Source organism: Acromyrmex echinatior, chromosome 19 (assembly GCF_024713525.1).
Source record: "Acromyrmex echinatior isolate Ae372 chromosome 19, ASM2471352v2, whole genome shotgun sequence".
Classification (NCBI taxonomy): Eukaryota; Metazoa; Arthropoda; class Insecta; order Hymenoptera; family Formicidae; genus Acromyrmex; species Acromyrmex echinatior.
In genome coordinates this window covers 2,939,115-2,958,158 of record NC_141870.1, presented here as the reverse complement: position 1 = coordinate 2,958,158, position 19,044 = coordinate 2,939,115, and the positions used below count along the sequence as shown (strand labels likewise).

The 19,044-nt window shown below is 35.4% G+C and overlaps 1 protein-coding gene and 1 long non-coding RNA gene across 11 annotated transcripts in view; one reads left to right on the top strand and one right to left on the bottom strand.

The window, feature by feature from the left end:
* Positions 1-19,044, bottom strand: part of Ten-m (teneurin transmembrane protein Ten-m) — a 569,521-nt gene that overhangs the window by 469,589 nt on the left and 80,888 nt on the right. The gene's annotated exons all lie outside the window — the stretch shown is intronic.
* LOC147906639 (uncharacterized) overlaps positions 1-19,044 on the top strand; it is a 289,343-nt gene that overhangs the window by 236,786 nt on the left and 33,513 nt on the right. The window lies entirely within an intron of this gene.

The following is a 19,044-nucleotide window of genomic DNA, read 5'->3' as shown; positions in this document are numbered from 1 at the left end:
TGAAATAGTGTAAAGAAATATCGATATAATGTTAAAAAAAAAAAACATTTCTTTGACATTGAAGCAAACTTAACTAATATCCGCTACGAACTGTACTTTTTACTGAACATACACGTATACACATATATGTGTATGTACATATCGCCGACGGTACGCAGAGTTCATGCCAAGCTATTCAGGATGCTGTACATAAAACTTAAGGCGTGTAAAGGGAGCTATCAATTCCGATAAATTTAACGATTTTCGCAGGAAGTACACGGCTCGTACGCTTGCGGAAGAATGAGAAGGCAGAAGTAGAACGTAACGAAAGGTCTCCAGGGATTAAATCGATGCTTTACGGTTGCACTGAGGCACTGGAGAACGACGGAGGTGGTTAGTTGCAAATCAAGATTAACGCGTGGTTCGTGTTATGCGTATGTGAAGGAACTCGGGCTGTGTTTCCTGGAAAAAAGGACTGCTCCAGTCACGTAGATTCTTTACGCGAGGAGCTACTCACTACTTCTTTTTCGAATTACCACACGAACTGGCAGAGGAATCCTTTAACTTGTACGGAGAAAAAAAACGAGTACAGAGTAATAGCGTTTTCTCTGACCGAGACGTGATCGACACGGAGAATCGTATTGCAAATAATACGAGAACATTAGAACCGATAAATATTACAGATGATGCACAGTACTTTTATTCTCTAGTGTTGCAACCTAATTTTGATTATAAATACGAAAAGATAGAAGACAATGAATACTTTTATTTGGTATCATATGTCATCAATTGACAACATACGTATATTTCCAATTTTTTTTATTAATAACAGTAGATTTGTTTATCTGTATGAGTAGTATAACGGCATGAGAAAAAGAATACTGTCGCAAAATAGTACCAATTCAAAGTATGTGTCGCGGTGTTAAAATTTAAAAAAAAATAGAATAGCTGCGTGTGTGCTTTTGGTCCTGGTAGAAACGTGAAGCACGAAGTAGGTCGCCGATGGTTGAAGACAATCCGGCACATTCCGTCCACGGAATTACAGTGGTGGTTCGCGTTCACCTAAAGGACTACCCTTTCACGGGAATAAACTGGGTGTTGTAAAACCTCAGGGAGCGTCGTGAGGAGGTTAAGAATCCACAACGAAAGGCGAGCACGGGTTACGACTGGCTCAACGTGAGACGTTAGAGAAACGACGCGAGGTAGAGCGTAATGTGGCCCATGTTGGAAGTCGAGACACGCGGTGAACAATCCAGTGTTGATAACCGCACATCGGTGGCGGCATGTTAATGCCTCGCCACACAATCTCGTCCCGCTGCTCCCACCTTTCGCTTTCAGATCACTAGCAATCACTATCTATATTGATCGACATCCCTTGAATATCAACCTATCGGAAACATGCAGCTGATCGACAACTACCCCGCCTACATGCAACTTCTTTTTACTGTGCATTTTTCAAATATCCGCACATGCATCTCCAAAATTTCTTTATAAATATCTTATGTAATAATTAATGTATATAAAAAGACGTGAATATGTTATTTGCTATATAAGATCTCAAAAGATAAAAATATTTAGATTTGAATTAATTGATCATTCAGATAAGATTGATGAATTATTGAAGTAAGAATTATTATTTTTTAATTTTGCAAGATTGCATATATTATTATATAAGATTTTATATATATACATATAAATTGTATACATATAATAATTATGTATATATAATTACATGTATGTATATATATATATATTTTTTTTTTTTCATAAGAGGACTGATTCGCACTGTTCACATCGAAAGGTTGAAATCTTTAAATCGCGCGTAAAAAACCTTTACTTTACGATTGTCCTCGTGAGTCCGGTGACCGGAAAACTTCTTGTCGAGAACATAACGTCGGCGGGCTTTACGAGCCACACTACCCCTCGAGATTCTTCACGGAGGAACATCGTTCGGGGACGAGGTTCATCGTTGTGCGCTCGTGCGAAGGACGCATCGTTACTCTTCATCTGCGAAATGACCTTTAATAGCGATGATGGTGAAATATCGCCGTGGAATTTCTTCAGTGCGAGGGTACACGAAGGGGTGGCTGGCCTCGGCGCTATTATTTCGTCGGGCGCTTGACAAACGATTACGCGGGCGCCACTTTTACGAGAACTAAGAAAACACTCTCGCTAAATCATAAGGAGCCATTACCGAAGGCGCGGACGCCGCATATAATACACGGCATTTGGACGAAGGGTTCGTTCAATCTTTCGTTTTTCGCAGCCCCCTTCCGCTACGATTTGTCAAGTTTCAAGGAAGATACCATGGTGTTTGTCTTCTTCTTAATGCCTCGCCCCCTCTTTTTTCCGCACCCCAAACACTTTTGCTCGATGAATTTTGCAGGAGGAAAATAGTCTCGGCGCGAAGTGATAGTCCTTACAGTTCCAACATAAAAATTCATGAAACTGGACACCAACCTAATGATTCCCACTGCAAGTAGATTGCCTTTTTTTCAACCGAGATTTATAATATCTTGAGAAAGGATCTTTTGCTCTTGTGTTGTAGAATAATTCTGGGCGTAAAGAAAGGATAATTTAATCATCCTGCTATATATGATTCGGATCGATATCGATGTGTGCACGAAAATAAACAGTGTACGTCAGAAAGCCGAGATTCCCTGCAGGATTTCTCGTTGCGTTACCACCAACGAGTTTTCGGTGCCCAGGGTTATACGGGTTTAACACGATCTACCGATAATAATGGGGTCGTGGCCTCGTATCCACTCGGTTAGCTCGATGCTCGCGCCGAGTCACGCAACGATGTGTCACGCAAGTGCCAAGTATAGCGTGCCCCCGCGACACGGCACGGCGCCCACGACGCCAATTGTCACGGCACGGGGATTCTTAATTATTGTCTTCAGAGCCGGCCCTCCTCGTTAACGGCGTATATTCCTTTCGGTGTCGTGCGTGAACGTCGAAGGGAAAAAATCCAGGCCATCCTGCATTTCGATGCTGATCGCTCGTACAGATAATCGTCCACCCACATTTTCACTTGACTGTGACCATCCTTCATGCCACATAAGATACTATTACAGCATTTAAGTTTTTGCGGTAGTTTATTTATTTATATTTGATTTATTTATATTTATTTATTTATATTTATTTATATTTGATCTGTTTGATAATGTTTCATGCGCGTACGGCTTACGCGTTATACGTAATTTCCTATTCGTGAGTGCATTAGAAGCTGTTCGACGGCCAATGGAAATGCACGCAATTGCAGAATGATTGCCGGTAATCGCGCGGAGCTTAGCGTGAGCGAATTAAACCTCCAGTTAGTTTTAGCTAATAGAGATAACGCTTAGGAATGTTTTACATCAAAATTGGATGTTTAACTTGTCATCCGGAAACGATTAAGAACACGATGCTTAATGAAGTTGGTTCTTTAATTCGGTCACGATGCTTATTCTTTGGATAATTAACAATATGTCGTGCATAATGCTTGCATTGCTTGCTCGCCTGAAACCGGATGACTGCATTGGATCTGACACTGACACTGACACTGACTGCTCCCTTCGGGAACAAGCCCTCCGCAGGCCTTCTACAGTCGACTAGAATTGCTTTCCACTTACCTCAGTGTATTGGCGAACTGAACACAGGCGAGACGTTTAACGCTCGAGTTAATCTGCCGACGTGTGATTTAACCTTCCGGTGAACCGGAGTGTGCTGCACGAGATAGCGACATTTGCAACGTGGGAAACCGTGGAGCGTCTTGTAGAAAATTATATTAATACTAAAATCATAATTAAACTAAATATCGAGACTGGATTGATATTGTTCAGTATATTTCTAAGCTACAAATATGTGTAATTGGTAATCTTTTAGTTATATCGACTGTTTCGTATATATATATATATATATATATATACTATATATAAATCAATAATAATCCAATAACAAATATACATATTTAATCAAGTTTATATATTTTAGAAGGCATATTTCAGATTTATACAGATCAAAATATACATATATATGGGAAAGTTTTAAGTAATTATTTTTTATACCTACTTCCTCTTTCTGTGAAAAGAAAGTTTATACGAATGAATACGAATATAACATCGACAGCAACCGCCAGTACTGGCAGTAACGGCAGTCATCCGAATATAAAACAAAGATCACTTTGCGATAGCGGACATATGCCTTGTATGAAATAAGCTATAAAAACGCCGTAAAAGAGCGACCATGAAGTTACGCTTTCGTGTTGGAGACCACAAGCTTTGCTTTGCCAATGCCGACTGCTCATTTTTTATGATATATCATATTTTTCTTTTGCCCATTTGCAAATAACACGTGCAGTACGTGTAAATCCGCCGGAAACACTGATTCTAAACCGACCAAACTTAAATAAATTTGAAGAATTTGATAGATACAAAACTCATAACTTTATCATCTTAAGAAAAAATATATTTATTTGAATTGAAAATTAAAAAATTTTCTTACTTATTTATTTTTAAAGTGTAATTATATATTGGGAATATTATATAATGTTGAATAATTCTAAAATAATTAACTAAATTTATCAAAGAATCTGTGAATTAAAAAATCAGTTTTAACGATATCTATCAAGATTCTAAATAGGTATTGTTAAAACTGATGTATAATATTTTTTAACTCATTGATTATAAAACTGATTTATTATTCTAGATTCTAGAATAATAAATCAGTTTTATAATCTATCAATAATTTATTCAATAATCTTATTTGTATCGTGATGCATTTTTATCTGATGTTATGTAGATGCAAGGTGTTACGAACTTAAATCGTAATAACGTGAGGGATAAAAGAGATAAAAGTTTGAGGAGCAGGGAGTATCGCGAAATTTATGAGCCGTCGCTCCACAGGTCACTGCAGGCGATATTTCGTATTCTCGGCATGCTTTTAACGAACTTCCTTCTCCTTATAAGCGCGTCGTTAATAGACCCAGCAGCTACTAAAAGCGGTCCATGAATACGAATCTTTAGATAAAGACAGAGACCAGGATAGGACAACACAGTTTACGAGCTAAAATATATTACAGGAGATGATAGACGCAAAAGAGGCACTTGGAAGGAAACCAAAAATATATGTTGACATATATTTCATCTTGACTAAATCTTGAAGAAAGGGACAGAAAGAGAGAGAGAGAAAGAGAGAGAGAGAGAGAGAGAGAGAGAGAGAGAAATAACATATTTCATTGCACAAAGATGTAAAAAAAAGAATCTTCATCCTGCACTAAAGTATCATGCTCGTAAACCACAAAAAAGTACTATTACATATGACAAGTGCAAACACATTTCCGTTTACACTGTAACTTTTGCATTTTCAGGGTAATAAAACGGAACTAAATTTAATGTTGGAAAGCAGAAATTCTCTATTCTTAATGTATAAAAAAGAAACATTGTTAAATAATAATGTCAGTTATTTAACATCAATTATTTATATCAATCACTGACTATATATTTTAATTTATCATATTTTAGAAATTTTAAAAATATCATATAGAGAAAAAAAATTTTATATGAGTTTAAACAAGTTATAATTAATTTTAAAACAAGTATACGCTCTCGCAAGTATATGTAAAATTATTTAATTAGCATAATGTGTTAATTAAATTATTTTGTTATACATAAAGCATATATAACGATTAATGTGACAGTATTTATTTTACGTGAAATGTATTATTAAAATAAAATTTTGATTAAAATATATTCTTTTTTATTATTTATGTTAATTTATTAGGTGTTGGAATTAATTCGTAGCGTTTTACAAGTGATGGGAAGTACTTTCATTAATGTATTTTTTAATGCTCATGTGAAATAAATAACATTCTTTCATTAAAAAACGCTACGAATTAATCCCAACACCTAATAATAAAATAAATATATATTATTTAGGACATGCGTTAATTTTGCTCAAGACTTTTTGTTGCTAGTAACAGAAGCAATAATATAACAATAATAGTAATATTAATAACTTAATTGAAGTAAAAAGAAATAGAGAGAGAAATATTTTACATATAAATAAAACATATTGTCGGTAATTTTTTTTCTGATTTTACTTTTATGGACGCCGCATTAACTGACTGAGTTGATGAAAGATAATGAATATTAACAATAATATCACCTCTTTTATTCGTGTTATTCGTGATGATGTGACAACTAGAATTGTCGAAGCGTGACTCGTCTGCGATTCTGGTTAGCTTACGGAATCGTCGCGTAAGACAGGATGTCACGAGCCAATTCAATGGCTCGTCACGTATCTCTGCGGTTGCAAAGGGACGACTCAGCGACCCAGACACATCACGTTCCGTATTTATAAACCAATACCGTACACGTATGTATATATTTTCGAGAAAACGCTATACGGAATCGATCATCGACTCATCTTGACCCGCTACTATCTTAGCATAATAATTGAAGATCATGATGATATGTTTCCCGTTAAAATTAATAAATTAACAATGTATTTTAGCCTTCGCTCTTCTCGATAACCGTACTTTATGATTAATAAGAATTGTATCGCGCACTTGTATTTTCAATCTTCAAGTTGATCGTACATAAAATCAAGTTCGTACGTATACTTGCAAAGCTTTTACAAAGCTTTAAAATAATAGTCAGATTATAAAACTTGGTAAAGTTGACTGAAATGCTTGTTATGATAAATCTCAAAGGATTTATACGACTGCACTGTGAAGTTACTTGAAAAAGTCGGTCACGTATGCTCAAATATTTCACTCCTTTTTCCTTGTTTGCATCAAGGATATCAAAAAGTATTGAATCCATAGACAAATAAACACTAAAACTTGTTGAGAGATCAAATCAGTACGCATGACCGTTCGCACAAGAGAATCGTTTGATTTTGTTCCGCTCAGAAAGAGGTTTGGCTTAATGGCATCATCTTAACTCTCGTGTGACAAACTCTCATGAAAGGTGCTCGAGATGAGAATATGAAACAGAAATATGTAGGGGCCTAGGTTCAAAGGCATATGATAGACCGAGAGAAGATAGAGGAAGAGCGAGGGGAAGAGACGAGAAAGGTCAAGAGCTACTTTAGACGCGTATGTTCAGTATAATGGGGTTCTTTTGACAAAAAACAGTCGATGGAACAGAGACTGCGTGTGTAAGGCACTCGAGAAGTGTCGATCTATACGTATGCTTTCTCGCGAGATGCCCTGCAGCGACGATAAAGCTTTATTATTAGTTGTTATCTCGCAGAGAGAGAGAGAGAGAGAGACTGCATAAAAAGGGATGATGAGAGTGAGATCGTGATATACACATCGTAAGTACACGGCCTGTGATCATATTCCCTATTTGCATTTCCCTATTTACTCTTCAGAGTCTCAATGAGTTCATTACGAAGAGTGTTTGGCCTCATTTTATTGAAATGTATACTGGAATTTTTCACACAATTAACTGTTTCTAATTATCTAACAGACTTTATAGGTTACAGATAATTATTAACTTTGATTAAACATTTAAAAACACTAGATTCGACTAATTTCGTAACAGTAAGCAACAATCAATAATCGGCAAGTAATAACATTTTATAGCACCATTTTTCGTCGCTATGGAAATAAATATGGAGATTTTTCTCAACTTTGTTCGATCAGAAGTGCAGCCACTTCAGTTTATACTTAACAAAGTCACGTTACTCCTTACGGATGTTTGCTGCATCCCCTAATCAAATTCTATGACGCGAGCGCACTCTCGACTCGCGCAGAACAATACATGGACGCATAGATCTGGTACATAATGTAGCACTCTCAGGTAATCGACCGGCGAAACTTCGTACGGCGTGACTTTCTTTTTCCTCTTTCCCATTTTATACGCGACACGACCTCTTCGGCGTAGTCGATCCAATCTGCGTATAAATATACATACATTCATCCGCGGATTAATGAATATTGATGCACCGGGCGCGCGTCACACGCGTAGATAACGCGAAAACCAAAAATAACCGCGGCCAGGATGCGCGAGCGCCAAAAGAGCCGCCACGTGCGACACGTGGAAGCGCGCGCAGAAATGCGTTTCGCGATGGTTTTGCCGGTTTTGCGTTGTACGTACACTTTTATCTCTCGGGGCGGCTCTCCGCGGTGTTTCACGCTCTTTACGTCGCCGTTGCAGCCTTTAAAATTGCACGTTGCACGACACGGAGAGTGCAGATTTATTTTCTACTGCCGCACACATCGTCCTAGCGACTCCTTCGTGTCGGTTGTACCGTTGGACTCTGGTCGCTGCATTCTTCCCGCAATCATGCAAATCATCGCAGTTTCTCTGGATCAGCTAAACTATTTTTCTTTTCTCTCTTCGTTAAAAATTCGACGACTGGTAAGGGATAATATCTCCTGGATATGCTGGTTAAAGCGTGCGAATATTGTTTTCTTGACCGAGATTTATTATTGTGCTTCAACTTTAGTATCGTGGAAAATGTTCTTGCATACTCAAAGAAAGGTTTCTTCGATTTAAAGAAATGTTTCTTTGCTATACGGTTAAAGAAAAAAATTTCTTCGATTTGAACATTGTTTTTTAAAATCAAATAAAAAAATTTGTTTGATTTAAAGAAATTATATTCAAATTAAAGAAATTTTGAAACCTTCCTCTGGGTGTGCATTCGGTCGAACACAATACATTCGAATGTTTATAAAAATAGTATACAACGTCTTAAATTCGCGGTGCGAATAAAGGATTTTAATTCCACATTCTTCCAATTTCTCAAGTCTTCAAATCTTTCGTGCAGTAGAACAAAACTTTTAAATTCCAGAGTTGGAATTATCCGATATATATAAGAGTTGCGTATCCGGCAATTCTTTTCTTTCAATTTCATTTCGTTACTTTTTGCCTTATCGAGCTGCGTGAGACACCGGAAAGGATTGTGCAACAACATCCGCGTGCATCGTCGCAATGCAAAGTTTTTCCCTTACACCGGCTATCTCATCATCATTGTGTCGCGCCGTAGGAAATGTCGATGCGTGCGGTCACTTTGCACGAAACGTGTCGTCTGACGCACCGCGTGACATCCGGCGACAGAAACGCGAGGACCTCGCCCATCTCCATTATCATGTACGTAACGTGCGAGGGAGAGGAAACATCTTTCTATACGTATAAACATTATCCGGCGCGTCTCGTAAGGTGAAGACCTTACCTATCTACCGTTGAATAAGGAGCCATTACGTCGCAGCCGAAGGGGGTTTGACCTCTCTCTCGCTATTTCCTTCACTTTATGGTTCTCGTCGAACGGTGTGACTTTCTCGCGGAAGTGGTTTTCGAGTGAACGGTTGCGTTTTTTACGAAAGCGACGAGCATACGTGATGGTGCCCACACGCGCTGTCGTCGCCTTCGTCGTTCATTATTATAGTGGCCACCGCGGGTGTTAGCGTCTATCGCAGCATATTAATTTGACTTGGTTCGGAAGGGTCGGACGAAGGATGATTCATGAAAGAAGGCGTCACACCGGTCACACTAACCGCCCCTTGAGTCATGGAATAGATATGCGTGAATTGCAGGTGTTCGTAGAAAACCTTGTAGATAGGTTTTAAGATACGTGTCACGCATATGATGATTTATTGAAATATTAAATGCAAACCGCTGCAAATAGGTTGCTTCAGATTATTTTGAAGAACGCTGAATATTCTGATACACTTAAAATATCCTCATGTGCTTCCTACATTTTATCGACTTATCTACTTTTAGTCAATTTATTTGACGAATAAGTAACTTGACAAAAAAGATTATAATAGTATAATTATAAACTCACTTTTCAATTTCAATATCTATTAAAATATTAGAAACAGATGTTACTTGTTATAGCAACATTTGGCTCACTTCCTCCGTGTCAATCCTATCCAAGGCGCATGTGAGTATTTTCATAAAAGCGCTGTCAGTCATCATTAGCAACGTGGCAGCCAATATCGCGACGCTATTGTAGTCTTGTTTAAGCAATTGTTTATTAACTTATTTCAACCGTCATGCTATAATCCGCGTCACCCTTCTTTTCTACACATTCAAACGCGCTTCTTCCTCGGAGGACAAGATTTAATGAAAGAAGAACGTTGAACCGCATCAACGTCAATTATTGGCACTTAGGGCATTACGTTTTCCACGAATTTATTATGAAAAAAATTTTTAATCAAGTGATTTCGTTGAGAAAAGCTGTAATTAAGAAATCAATATGTGAAAATGAAAAATAAATTTTAATATTTAAAATGATAACTACAGCAAATGATATTTATATGTCACGCAAATTAAACTTATGTTTATTTAAATATTCATACAATCTCAAAATATTCGTGCAAATAATCATGCACTTTTGTTAATTATTTAAAGATATTTTATCTAAATAAAACAAAATAATGATTAAACCTAAAATAACGAAGATGATATCACTTTACATTACAGTTGTTTTCGAAAAGTAATAATTTTTGACAGAGAATTAAAGCTGCCATTACTTGGGTTGGAATAAGAAGACCTTCAATAAGAATATCCTTGAAGAAAAAAATTACTATTAATTGGGTTGGACAAATTGGTTTAGATTTTATTCGAGAAGCACGTATATTCTTAGCGCCCTTCCCAAGTCGAAATTTTAGTTCTACTTTGAATCTCTGTCAACCTCAGTTAAACCTTATTAAAGCCTATTTTGATATTTGAACAATCAAATAGGACCTTTCTTAATATTTCTTAATCAATATAACTTCTACTTAGAAAGTTTCTTTTGAACCTAAAAATAGGAAATTTTTCGACTGCCATTTACAAGCTCAATATAGGAACTCAATTCATTAGATTAGAACCTTATTATAAATCTTTAGAGTCTACATACGTCCTAAAACTAAGGTTCCAAATAGGAGCAAAATTTCAACTCGGCCTTTTTTGAAAAAGTAAGAGTTAATTTGTACTGATTTTATCTACGTAAAACAAATTAATGGTACTAATTATTGTTAATGAGATATTTATATGGCGACTTTTACGAAGATAAGAGAATTTCATGAACTAATACAAAATATAGAATACAATACGCAAAAATAGAAAGTAAAAGATCGGTGGTAACTCTCTATACCTTCGGATTACATTGTCCATTGTCGTGCACTTCATCCACTAGCGACGACAGGGTCGTTCTCCGTGTAATCGAAAAGTGATTAACGGCCAATTGTTTTTCTGACAAGTCGATGAGCGTGTCATCCACCATTGCCGCTCTGTCAATCTGATTACAATGTAACTGTCGATCAATCGATTTCCCTCATTAACCATATTCCAACGGTTCGTGCACGCGCGATGCGGGAGGCATGATAATCGAAGGACTGACCTGCCCGGAATGGCATCGAACCGTAAGCATTACTAGGCATTTACTCGGAGTTTGGCCGCGTACTATTCAAATTATCAAATAGCGAATAATTATTTAAAGGACGATTGTACTATGTAGATATTTACGGATTTACGCTAATAATTGCTTTCCTTTCTAATTCGTATTTGAACGTAATGAAAAAGTATTGTGTGTGAATCAAGTTTTAATAAAAATTTTAATAAGCGCATGGAAAAAATAAACTTTGTATTTAATATCAGTTATCTTATATATAAGTATAATTGTTTACATACGTATGTACATTATATATTATATATCAATTGTTTAACATATGTACACTTTCAGATTTATTTTATTCGCGGTTTTCCCATAGATCGAATAACTTCTATCTTTATCAACGAATAAACTGAAAATATATTGAAAGCTATATACAGTTGTACAATATCAAATAATCAATGCAAACGTATCCGAAAAAATAATAGAATATCTGTGCTGCATATTGAACTTATTTCAACAGTTTATTGATTCGTTGACGAGTAATCGAGCACGCTGTCTGCTCTCGATATGCGACAATAACGATAGGATGCATATAAATAATGCTAACATTGTATGTACGAGAGAATATTGTCTCTCGCACAAAACGGACGATAAAAAAAGATTTATCAGTTTGTTAATTTTAATCGTATGTTAAAATATTATATTTATAGATTTTGTCTTTTAAGATTCAAAAGATTATTAATGTACATAATATTTATCAATACATATGTCTAACTATATTTTTAAGTAATATTTAAGAGTATTCTTGCATTTTAAATAGTTACTTATATTATAAATATTTTATTATAAAAATGTGAATATTTATTAAGCAAATATGTAGAGATTACCTTAGACTTGTATCTATTCTTTTCAAGTATTAAATATATGCTATATGTAATCTGCACATTCACACACATCGCTCAGACTCTGTTAAACCATCATAATAATGGCTGTTCCGAGTTCTAATTCAAGTTGCATCTATACAGGCAAGAGACGAGAGGAGGAGGAAGTCAATCAACTGCTAATTAGTAGCTGGTGGACGGGCATAACCTTATCGGCCGCCGAAATGCTCGCGATGCGCTCGGTCCTTCATCCAGGATGCAGATAGAAGCCACGTGGTGCACGTGCTAGCAATTAATAATCGATTCAAACAGGAAGTTCCGTCGATTGGGCACGTCCGACCGTGACAGCTTACTTCGCTCTTTATCGGATAATCTACGCGAACTACTTTGAGAAACTTCTCGCTACTGATAATCTTCATGTAAATTGAATCCATAATAAGCTTATATTAAGGCCACCCGCTATATTGCGACTAATTTTTGTAACATTTCAGTAATATAGAGATACGTCATAGAAAATATCAACGTATATTAAAAAAAAAAACTTCGCTTTTTATAGTATAAAGTTCGATAACCGCGCAATTAATGATTGATGCATCTGAATTTATATTAGCAGCTATATTATGCACTATGTCGGAATTCGTTAATTTTGCAAAGCTTAATTTTGCCAATTATGAATTTTCATTTTTTATCTTGTAAATATTTTAATTTTAACACTAAAATCGTCGATAATATCCCGCTAGAACTATCGAAGGTGCTAATTTGTGTAATTTTGTTGTTGTCGGTTAGTGAAGAGTTATTTTAATTATTTATATCGTTAAAAGTATTTGTATTATATTCACATATTTTCAATAATTTTTATTTAATTAAAAAAAAATTGAAATGATTAACAAAATGGTACCACTGATGGTTCCAATATTAAAAGCGAATGTTACTGCACTGAAAGAGCAGCAGAAATTTTGTTGAAGAATTAAAAAATTTGGCATAGATACAGATCTGAAAATAATTTTGTTGGACCATCAGAATAATTTTACAAAAATCTTAAGCATGATGAGTGATGCTGCAAAATGTTTTGATATTTTAGCAAGCAATTTTGTCATCCTAATTTTGATACTCCAACAAAGTTATTTTTCAGATCTGTAGCTAAATTTTTAAAGTATTCAGCAAAACTGCTCTTTCAGTGTATGCAGATATTGAAATGAAACAAACAAAAGATTTATTAAATGAAAGAGAGAGCTTATGCATTATTAAATGTCATTTATACGAACTTGTAATCCACATTGAATAATGCAAAGTAATAATTTTCAAGAACTTTGAAGTTTTCAAAAACTATCTTGCAAAATTCACTCAATGCTTATGATTTTTGTACGAGTAACAGCGACGGGAGGCGTGCTTTGACATTTATGTTTCGGAATGCATTCCTGCAGAGGAACGATGATTTACGTTTCGCCGGGAAGACGAATCTTCCATCCGTAGAAAATGAGCGTCCGACAGAAATGTTCCGTAATAAACGTCCCACGTTAAACGCGGCGACGGTCACTTATACCGTCAGCATGAATTATCCGCGGATCACGTTACAGGGCACAAGTCAGCTACCAAGCGCGTGCGTCGACCATTACCGTGTTGCCATTAAAGCGTTGTTTACGAGCGACGATCAAGTTCTGTTAACATCCGCCATAATTGATCGCGCGTAAAAATGGCGAGGGAATACAACGGATCTTTCTCGCGGGTGTTTTTGCCGTCCAAATAGTTTACTGACCGGATAAGATATCAAACAGGCTTGCTAAGAGGTTTGCAAGATTGAGTCTTCGGACGAAGGACAAAATTTCTGACCGATCGTCGAGTTAATTTACAGTGACCTTTGCAATCTGCCGATCGAATTATGTCTCAATAAAAATCGTGATCTCGCTCGTCATGTCGCGAAGTTTATTAGCGGGATTGGAAAGTCCTCGGAAATTACGGCATCGTTAGAGGCATGCTCCTGCGGTCTCCAATCTGGCGGTAAATGACGACATCGTAGTCCAGCATACTGATCAAGGTCAAAGATCTTGAGAGAGATTACAACGAGGACAAAATAATAATGGGCGGACACACGCTAACTAAAGTACCTGCGTGGAAAGACGCTGACCAGACATAATTAGGATTACAGAATTTAATGAATTCTTTTATACGACGTTCTCTGTAAATGTAGATTAAGTCTATATAATACCAATCTCATTGTTAAGATCGATACAATAAATGATATTGGGGCTCTGAATTGGATACAATCTCCACTTGAAAATGCATACATCGACGATTTTCTTTCTTCAATAGCAACAAAGACTTCATAGTTACTGCTGTTCATTGTTCAACGGGAAGGTTTAAGACTCCTCGAACAAATCTGAGCTAAGTAAGAATTAACTAACAATTGCATTATACACGGAAAGAACGATTTTACTGAAGCATCTAAAAATTTAGCTAGATAAATCTGAAAATAATTATTTTGTTGAATCATCAAAATAATGTAGGAGTCCCTCAAGCATGATGTAAAAGTTTTATATTCTAACAACCAGTTTGAGTCCTAATAATTTTAATATCAACCAACTTGAGCGTCATAATTATTTTGATGACAAGAACATTATTTTCAGATTTGTATCTAATTAAATTTTTAGATACTTTAAACAAAACCGTCTTTTTTTATATATGAATATGTAATCTTTATCGTCAAACTTTAAATGAGTTTACAAGATAAATTAAGAAAAAGAATGTTAAACTACGCGCGCGTGGCACGTTTGTGTAATTAAAATTCAATACGTCGCTCAAGTCGTTCTCAACAGGTTTTTAACGATCCTTTGAGAAGTGAGAAGCGGATGTGGAACATAATGTCTCTTGGTTCGCACCCGAGCATGACGCGACGCCTCTGATTTATCAGTTTGGCACCTCAGGCACCTACGTCTCCGGCGATTATGGTAATTACGGTTGTTACCAGGTAATTCGATGATCGAAAGACCCGGAGCCAAACGTGTTGCTATCTGATGCACGGCTCCGCGGAAAGTCTCTCTTTCGTGCATCGAGCGTTCACGAACGAGCTCATGCGATAGCTCGTCACTCAGAGAAGCGAAGATGCGAACGAACGGACGCGAAAAAATGAGTATAGCGAGTCTGTGCGCACCGGCGCGCCGAAGAGAGAAGAGGAAAGAGATTTATCGCCTGGTTCTTAAGATATGGAAGGCAGAGGAACTTATTTATGGAGTGTATATGAGAACGGAATCAATATCGGGGAAATATAACCGGCGCGGTTGAGATAGCTCGTGTATGTAGCGCTTCAAATTTTTCATCAGCGGAGAAAATGTTGAACAGCCGATAAAGCACCGCGACTGTTGTGATTAGAATGATGTATGCAACGATGTTGGCCGGTTATAGTTCAAAGGCACGTCTGTAAATAACGCAGATTTTAAGAAATATGACGAAAAATTGAAATTGATAAAACATAATGAGATTTAATTTTTATCTAGAAAATTTTTTTAAATTGAAAGTTTAAATGGAACGTTATATATCATTGCTCATTTCTCTTTCTTATGATAAAGTTACGGTTAAAATAAATAAGTATCTAATAAGATAAATAAAATAGAATTATAAACATTGTTAAACATTGTTTCAGTCTATTCTTCTGTACCAATTGTACAATAAAATAATACACAAAATATCCAGCTTTAATAAAAACTTTATGCTTCAAAAAATTAGTATTATTATTGTATTAAAAAAAATTATTGAGAGCAACTCGCATCCATTCTCGATAAAAACGTTATACGCTTCAAAAAATAATTACCGACGCTGTATAAAAAGGATAAAAATGACTCTCGTTTGTATTATGAGACTCTATATGAAATTAAATAACGTTTACTGAGAGATTGGTTTTAAAAATTTCACGTAACTTAATATAGCTAATCGTATAAAAATAAATCCTGATTATTCGTCAAATTTCATGTCGCGTCTCTTTATCTGTGTAATATATAAGTATAAATAGAAATATGTGTGCACACGTCAAACTATATGTACACTAAAAGAAAAGATTGCTGCAACAATTTAGATAGTAAAATATGGCACAGCATTTTTATATGGCTGCAGCGACTACTTTTTGGTTGTAGCAGCAAATTTTTAGTTGCGTTAGCCTATCAAAATTATATACTGACATTGCGGATAGGCTAACGCAACTAAAAATTTGCTGCTGCAACCAAAAAATGGCATATAAAAAATGCCATATTTTACTATCTAAATTGTTGCAGCAATCTTTTTTTTCAGCGTATGTATAATTAAAATATTATTATAAAAAAAAATAAAAAATTTAACTGTGTTAGACATTTTTTAAATTTGCTTTCACTCGTAGATTCGCAACTCTATTTCGTTAGTTATTCAAGAACCTGCTATAAAGACGTAACGGCAAACATCCTTTCGGCGGTACGATAATTTTTTGCCTTAAATATCCGTTCATTCTCTTTCAAATCTACGTCCAGGCAAGTTTGCTGCTTTGACCTTTCAAAGATTCTTACAACCTTTTCTGAGCTCTTCAGCATGAAAGGGTGAACTTCAGGGACGGAACTTCTGAAAGTCGAACTGGTCGAATATACTGCTACCAGCAAATTCTCGACGGCTTTATCGAAAATCCTACATATTGGAAAAGGACGGGACGTCCTTCGTGAGAGGATCCGATTCGCCATCCTCGAGTGATCTAGTAGTTGCAAATTCTATCTTATGTCATCCTTGAACACAAAATTCTTCGGACGATGGTCTCAATTTTGTTCTTTTCTTAGAACTTGATTATTAAGTTATATCGAATCGAAAATTCATGAAAGTCTATCTATCTATTAGAATCGTTTCTAATTGATCATATCACGTTTTTAATTAGTGAAAGTCTATCAAATATCTATCGTTTAATGTTAATATATGTGCAGTAGCAATGTTTTATTTATCTGATTTAATAATATCATTCTAATGACATGGTCCGGATAAAACAAATATATCCTTCTGTTAAGATATTTATACAAAATTTCTTAACATTTAATGTTACATAATTAAGATAATTTATAATTGATATAATTGACACTATAATCAAACTGATAATAAAATTAATTAACAGTTTAACAAAAAATAATCTGTTTAATATCACTATTACAATGATGTGACTACAAATAGCATAATTTTCATCGCTCCGATCACGAAAAATATTCGTTGTTTGTCACCGAGTTGAAGAAAGCGAGAGAATGTTAGGGAACTAACTCTGTATATTGTACAATTGAAAGGTTGGACAGCCACACAATGAAACAGTCGGTTATCGAGATGGCTCACCATAAACTAGAACGCGTGTTACAGAGTACGAGCCAAAACCCAGCGGTAAAATAATCGAAGGCTTGCATCCCTCTCTTTTTAGCTTTTCGCCGCAACATTATCCGTCTACCTTCCTCACTCCGTTCCGGAGTTGCCCTCTGGATGCTGCACGATCGACCAGTGACCAATATCGGTCGGTTAGGATGTAATAAACCCTCGGGCGTCACAGATCATCCCTCCTATCGCCCGTTATTGAGGCAATATTATGTGACACGGTGTACTCCGACATATGCGTCCCGTAAAATAGCAGGCAAACGTGAGATGTGCGAGTCTGTATACGAAAACGAGCGACGTAATTCACTAGGACCAAAGAGTAGAAGCCGACGTCATGGCCAGACTGCATAACGTTTCACGTTCAACGGCTAATTTAATCGTGTGAGTCCGCAGCAAAGCAAATTCCCGTTACCACTGGCACGACACGACCATTGAGACAGATGTAAAGTCCGTTTAGCTTATCCATACAACATTGATATCTTTGTAAAACTAAATCATAAGTGCTGAGAAAGATATCGTATTTCGTTACATTATTATCTATTCAATTTTAGGGAGAAAAAGTATATTATTTTAATTTATGATTTTATAATTAAGAAAGAGTTGTTTAAAAAGATTTTAAAATAATTATCAATGATTTTTATTTTTTTATTTAATAATAAAAGTATTTTGTAAATATACGTACATATATTTGTATTTATAAATGTCATTCACTGCCGCTCAAAGTATTTGTTTCAGCCTTTTGTACGTATCTCATTCAGTCTACATTCTTTCTAATGCTACTATATTTTATATATTTTGAATACAAAATTTTGAATTATCAAACATTATTATTTATAAATGAACTATAGTTCAATATCTAAAAAATCAAAAAAGAAAATTAAAATCACAATTCTTCATTTAGTTAAGAAAAACAAAGAGGGCAACTTACTTTTGAACGGTAATATATATTACATTTCAAATAAATTGTGACACGTTATACATGCAATAAAAATTATGACGAAAAAAGAGACAAAAATTTAAATTGCCCTCTAGGTAAAACATATTAAATATTAAATATATATATAATACTGCAAAGTAATAAATTTTTCTTAAAATAAAACTGCAATTAATATGTTTTATCATACTATAAAATCAGTGCAATATGATTAATATTGCAGAATTAAATTGATTTTGACTTATCGTTTAACTCGGAATTATTATGTATTATCGGTATTATCTTTTTTAACAGATCTTACCTTGAAATTTTCGGGTAGTTTTTAATCTTTGCACGAAATAATCATTAAGGAATGTCATGAATTTATCGTACAAAGAAATGTAATTTATCTAAAGTCAGAATATATAATATTGGAGTAAAGTTTCTTCTCAAAATGTTCAAACTAGTTGATCCAGACGAAGAAAACCAGCATTGCTATTTCTTCACGAAGCCAAACGAACTAACGTCATTATCGTTTATTTTGCAATCCAAATTTGATTAAGGGTACGCGTATCACAAACCATTTTCTTTCGAACAATTCAC